The following is a 7,250-nucleotide window of genomic DNA, read 5'->3' on the forward strand; positions in this document are numbered from 1 at the left end:
AATTGCTAGTAGTTAAACCATAAAGTCATGCAATATATCACATGTCGTTTCGGTAGTGCGTAGGCTCACATGTAACGTACGTAACGCTTAGCTTCGTTACATGTCATTTCGGTACATGCGGAAGTCTTTTCGGTATCATAAAGTGAACAGGGCGAAATGACTTTCAGAAGGTACCGAAACGTCTTTAAGTAATCTGAATATTAGACAACTAAAGAAAACAAACCAGAAAAAAATGGTAACAATGTACAATGTAGTTTGTGGGTTTGACAATGGATTGATTACATTATTACATGTAGATATGGACATTTGTATGCACTGCAGTTTTACATGACACATAATAATTGCTTAGGCTTAAGTTACTGTACAGATGGTGGGTGTGAGGGCAATAATTAATGAAAATTCATTTCACAATTTTGCTGTGTTGTGTGTATAGTGATAGACAACTACATTTGCTGCGTAATTAATTAGGATGCCGACAGGAATCATCAGATTGACCCGTGTTGTGAAAATTAGCATACATGTATAATATCACTCTGACCCATTTAGCAATGTTATATACGGTCATGTCATAAATGTTGTAAGACGAACGTTATTGTGGCGTCGTAGATATTAATGACGTCTGTGATGTTGTATGATTATCTCGGTTGACACGTCGAATCCAAGCCTGATTTCGCCACTCTTACATAAAACAGAAATTGAAACTAAACAAAGTAATCCCAATTTTGACCCAGAGAGCCCTAAGCCCTCAAGGCTATTAAATCAATGTTGAAAATTTGTAAGGATACTAGTTGGCATAGATTTTAGAACTTTTTAATCAAAAACAATGGAAATTCCCCATTAAATTTAAAAATTTCTAAAAATCAAATTTTAACAAAAAAAAGGGTAAAGGAATTTTTGAATCTTTGATAGAAAATATTTTGCCGAACCTGGACATTTCTAAAACATTGGTGGTGTAATGTTCAAACCTTTAATTGAAAATTCAATACACACGAACTAGACTGCAAAAACTCCATCAAGGGATTATACCGTATTTCAAAAAAATGCTTCTTAAAAGATTTATTTGTTTATATGTCTTAGCAAAGACTAAATCCAGTTGATTATTATTTTGAGTTACACAACAATGTGCCGATGGTGTGAATCCGGTATGTTCAGATAAGCTTATGTTCCTTTTAATGGTAAGATGACCACCGAACACAATTTTCATTTCTAAATGCAGGTAACTTTAAATCGAAAAAAATGTTAAGAAGGCTTAAAAATTAATGGTTAAAATTACAAAATTAATATTTTAAAAAGTTGGTGACCCCCGGAAAAAAATTTCGAAAATTTCTACGGCAAAAATAGATCTAGCACAAAATGCATTTAAAAATCAATTGCCATTTATAATCAAGTTAAAATTTTTTAAACCATTAGTCACTGGAGAACTATCAAACTAAAAATGTTTCCTGGCAAGGAATATTATACTATCGTCAAAAAAATCCTTTCTTATTTTTTTGAGGGGAAATTTAATGTGAAAATGATCTCTGTAGCAAATTAACCGGAAATGTCATCGTCGTCCAATGCCTGATAATTACATTTTATTTTGAAATTTTGACTCAAGCTTAAACCCTGGCTATTCCTCAAGGATTCAATAGTTAATCGACGGTAATTGTTCAAATAAAGAATGTTCAATAAATTATATGTAATGATATATGAAAAAAGTAAATCAAGTATCTCCTGTGGGTGCGGGGCGCGGGGGCGGGGGGGTGTTATGAAAAAAATTATATGATATTGAGGACCTTTGAAATTATTGAGGACCCCCCCCCCACATTAACGTTTCATCTTCCTACGCCACTGTCCTGTCAGAATCACTGAAGTTTTGACTATGTTTTGATTAATACTAGTTATGTGATAAATAGAATCTTACACTCATGGCTACATCATTTGAAATTTATTAAACTTAAATTTATAAAATTTGAAATACCACGAGCCTTTAAGGATATTTTGACATTTTATTTCCAAAATAACAACAGTTTTTCTGGGTTTTTTTTAAAAATACGAGCCTTTAAGAATATCTAGGTAAAAGGAGACCTAGTTATAACACTCACTATACAGTAGTGAATGTCAAACTTGTAACAGCCTCATCAGCTTGAGAAAGGTTTTCAAAATTTTTCTAAATCAAAAAAACATTTTAAAAAAAAAAAATGATAATTGACAAAGTCATTTCGGTTAAGGTATAGACTTTTAAATATATGATTTGCTTGCTGTTGCAAACATTTTTTAAAATCTGTGATGAATAACACTTGGAAACGGTAATTATTTGATAAATACTAGTACTCAGACTATATTATATCAATATATAGGTATTTCTTCCTCAATATAAAAATTAAATATGATTAATTCAACAAAACAAACTTAAAAATACTATGAAAGTTTAATGTACCATGTATTAATAGTAATTCATTTCTATTTAATGGCAATGAATAAAAGCTACAAATGCTGATTATAATGTGATGATTAATAAAACAAAACTTTTTCATATCATTCAGCAGTAATCAAGGATGCGTATTAAAATAATTTAATTACCTGGTACCATATGTCTATTTCCAATTCGATATCCAATTCAGAGTATCAAGGATTTAAGTTCTTTAATTTTTTTCCAATTTATTAGTTTAACGTCCTATTAACAGCCAGGGTCATTTAAGGACGTGCCAGGTTTGATGGTGGAGGAAAGCCGGAGAACCCGGAGAAAAATCACCGACCAGCTGTCAGTACCTGGCAAATTCTCCACATAGGATTCGAACTTGTGACCCAGAGGTGGACGGCTTGTGGTAATATGTCGGGACAACTTTACCACTCGGCCACCGTGGCCCCACGAATAGAGTTCTCATAAAAGGTCTCATAAATGTTATGATAATTAGAAAGATTGGCACCTAATATAACCCATTACCCTAATTGCCCAACATGAAATTCCAATTAGCATTATACATTTCCAAGGCATTTCTTGATTAAAGCATTATATTGTTAAATATCTTATGTAAGTATGATCAGATGCATGTATACCATCAAGGGTTGAAAATGACAACTGACTTACTTGTAAAAGGGTACGTGGGTTTTAAATTAAAAACTTTATATTCTTTAAATGTTCACATGAACAGTTTTCATTGGGATTGGATAAAGGGAGGTAATTGGCTTATTATTTTTTAAGGTATATTTTCTAGCAAAATGCTCAATATCACTAAAAGAATTGCGAAAACAGAGAAATATATGTTTTGTTATGGATTGAGTATTCAGTCAGACCAATATTGTCTATATTTTGACATTTTTTTATCTACATGAGAAAAACAGTTTCTTATTGATAAAATGGGGGTAGCAGAGACTTTTACATGATTATTCGTGATGTACATGTATAAGTACATGATATTTTTTCAAATCTTTGATGCCGTGTCATAATGAAACGATATAATCCTTATTAAATGAATTATGGTTATTTTAACTTGATTATAGCAGTTTTTTATTTTATTTTTTTTTTATTTTTCAAGACATTTTACATAGTACATAACAATAATACAGGCATATACACATTCAGTGTCCGACATACCATATATGTATATTATTACATGTATGTTTAGTTTTTCGATAAAAATGGTATGAAGTACAGAGACTTTTACATTTATTATGAACATCATATTCCATGGATTTATACATTTATGGTTATTTTAACTTGATTATAGCAGTAGTATTTATTTTTTTACATTTTTTTCTTAATGTAAAAAACTGTTTAACATTTCTTGTTCTCCTACGCCAAATGTTATGTATTTGTACATAATATGAGTGCCAGCCAGGCGATATTGTCTATTATTACCAGCTTTTTTTTACATTGTTTTTTTGATAAAATGTTTGGGGTAGCTTGGCAGAGACTTTTGCATGATTATTCATGAAAATGCATATTCCAGGCAGCAATAGCAATTATGATGAACTCCTTGCTTAATTGTATGTCACATAGGGACAATTATAAAATGCCACATTCAAGTTTTAAGTCTTCCCTTTATTTAAGAAAATAGCAGAGTAATAGCCTAATCCTTCTCCATGGTTATGCCAGGGGTTTATTAGGTCACTGGAATAAATTTACCCATGCATTTTACATTATCACTCATTGACCAGCTGTAATGGTAAAAGCATTTTTTTTCGTCATTGCTCAGGAAAACATTACTGTGGTAGTTAGGAACCTTGGCTAATATTACATCTGAAAATCAGGGGGTCAATAAAAATTGTGAAACTGCAGGCAACAGAGGCCACAGGGTCAGGATCAAAGGGGTTCAAATAGGCTAAAACTTCAAAGGAACCTGTTTCTAAATTCGGAAATGGTAGAATCAAATACTTTCAGGTGTCACGTTTCACTTGGGAGGGGGTCAAAGGAAGTTTATATTGAAAACTCATTTTTGAGGTCACCTGAATGAACCTTGTAAGTGACCTAATCTAAATTTGCAGAGACCTTTCAATGCCAAAGGTCAATCAAAAATTGTCAAATTATATGGTCCCTAGGAACCTGAGGGGTTGGGGCCAAAAGGGGTCAATTAGGCTAAAACTTCAAAAATCTTCTTCTAAAATTCGGAAATAGTGGAATCAAATACTCTTCATAGATAGAAAGGTCTAAGGGGTCCTTCATTAGATGGAATCCCTGGGGAGGGGGTCAATTTACTATAGTTTATTATAGGTAAAACACATTTTTTGAACATTATTTGGTCATTTGTAATAGAAAATGTCAAATGTGTCAGAATTATCAGTATGATATGGTCATTGAATCCTATTAACAAATTTTCCATGACTGACCCCAGGGGCCTGAGGAGTGGGTCCAAAAGGGGTAAAATGGGTCAAATAGGATTGGCTTTTTAAACTTCAAAAACCTTCATCGTAAAATTGTGGTTATGGTAGAATAGTCAAATACTCTTCATAGATGGAAAGGTACTTAAGGATTCCTGTAGCCAAAATTATGAATTAATATGTGACCTGGGGTCATGTTTTCTTCAGGGAGGGTCAAGTTTTACTATAGATAGTCCATAGGGAATTACTCAGTGATTTTTTGGGTATTGAGTCATGTAAAGAAAATGAGTCAAATGTTGTCAGAATTATCATTCTATGATATGGCAATGTGTTTCCTATTAACCAATCAATCCATGATTTGTCCATACCCAAGGGGGTGAGGATTTGGGTAAAATATTTCTTTTAATTCATAAAATGCATTTTTAAAGATTTGATGAACCAACTTTGCAATGTTTCTTTCTGTATCATACTCATGTGACCATAGGCCTCTTTGGCCTCTTGTTTTCTTCATGAACTGCATCCAATTTTACTATGAGTATATTGTCCATGGGGTGGATATTACGTCAGTGATAGTAACTGACCTGGAGTATGGGGGGGAGGATGTAGCCAAAAAATGATTTCTGCAAGCCTGTGATTGGTCACATTTTGTTTCTTCTGAAGTGGCTCCAATGTTTCATTCATAAATAAAATTGATATTCAGGGTATGGATAGTTACGTCGTGATAGTACCATGCTGATATTGAGGATGTACTTAAAATGGCTTATACAATTTGTTCAAATAAATTAATTGACCAATGATTCAAGGTAGGGGTCAAAATACTTTTAAAGACTTCAATTAATTGTCCTTTAGGTTTTTAACTGCCTTGAATGCTGGGATAAATGAACTACCAATTGTTTAAAATAAATGACCTTGAATTCATCGGTCACAGGGGTCAAATAGTGCTATAAAAATTTTAAATTAATTCTCTAGTGAATTTTTAAGAGTAGAGATGATATTGACCCTGTACCATGCTAGAATGAATGGCTACCAAGTTTGTTCAAACATGAATGACCTTGACCATTTCATTCAAGGTCACTAATCTTTGGGTCAAAATAGGCTAAAATCTTTAAACGACTTTTCATTCATAAATAAGTAAAGGCCCACGAGTACCTGATATTGGGCCTGTGCATGCTAGGTATGAAGGGCTACCAAGTTTGTTCAAATGAATGACCAATGACCTTCATTCAAGGTCACAGGGGTCAAATAGGCTAAAAATTTTAAAACAACTTCTTGTGAATAACTAAGAGGCCTAGAGAATCTGATATTGGGGGTCTGTGGCATGCTAGGAATTAAATGGCTACCAAATTTGTTCAAACAGATGACCTTGACTTTCATTCAAGGTCACAGGGGTCAAATAGGCTAAAAGATCTTTAAACGACTTCATGTGAATAAACTAAGTAGCCTAGAGACCTGATATTGGGCCTGTGACATGCACAGAATGAATGGCTACCAACTTTGTTCAAATGAATGGGACAATGACCTTCATTCAAGGTCACAGGGGTCAAATAGGGTAAAATCTTTAAATGACCTCTTGTGAATAACCAAGAGGCCTAGAGATCTGATATTGGGTCTGTCGCATGCTAGAATGAATGGCTACCAAGTTTGTTCAAATGAAGGACCTTGACCTTCACTCAAGGTCACAGGGGTCAAAAATGCTAAAATCTTTAAACGACTTCTTCTCAAGAACCAAAAGGCCCAGGGTACTCATATTGGGTCTGCGGCATGCTTGGATGAAGGGCTATCAAGTTTGTTCAAATAAATTATCTTGACCTTCATTCAGGTCAAATAGGCTAAAATCTTTTAAACGACTTCGTGTGAATAACTTAAAGGCCTATAGAGACCTGATATTAGAATTGAGCCTGTAACATGAATGACTACCTTGAGACTGGAAATTGGATTTGCAGCATGGTGGGGATCAAGGGACCTTCATTCATGGTCTAATTCATCAAATACTATCATGGACCTGGACTTTTCTAATAAAGAGGTTTTTTTGGATTGCCTTAACTGTGTGCCACTTACTTTATTCTTTGAGGTGTTGTATTGTGCCAATAGTCAAGATGACCGTTAAGGCCATCGGCCTCTTGTTCATAACCTAATGGAATTGGTCCCGTTTAAGTGAAACAACAAGACAAACAGGCAAAAATCGGCATACCTTCTCCCGATCACAGTTTTCTGTTTAATTCGTCCTAGTTGAAATAACTTACAAAGTTAGCAATCTGAGACTCTACATAGAAAAAGTCTCTAAATAATGGCTCCTGCTTTAAATCGGTATTTTGATTTTGGAAATGTTACACATACAACGACCACAAAACATCCTAGAATTATGTGATTATTTCGCAGGTTCTGCGTTAAATTTCCACAACAGAACACGAGCTATTTCAGGGAGGGTCCCGACGCCTTCCTTCGGAGCT

This window comes from Argopecten irradians, chromosome 9 (assembly GCF_041381155.1).
Source record: "Argopecten irradians isolate NY chromosome 9, Ai_NY, whole genome shotgun sequence".
Lineage (NCBI taxonomy): Eukaryota > Metazoa > Mollusca > Bivalvia > Pectinida > Pectinidae > Argopecten > Argopecten irradians.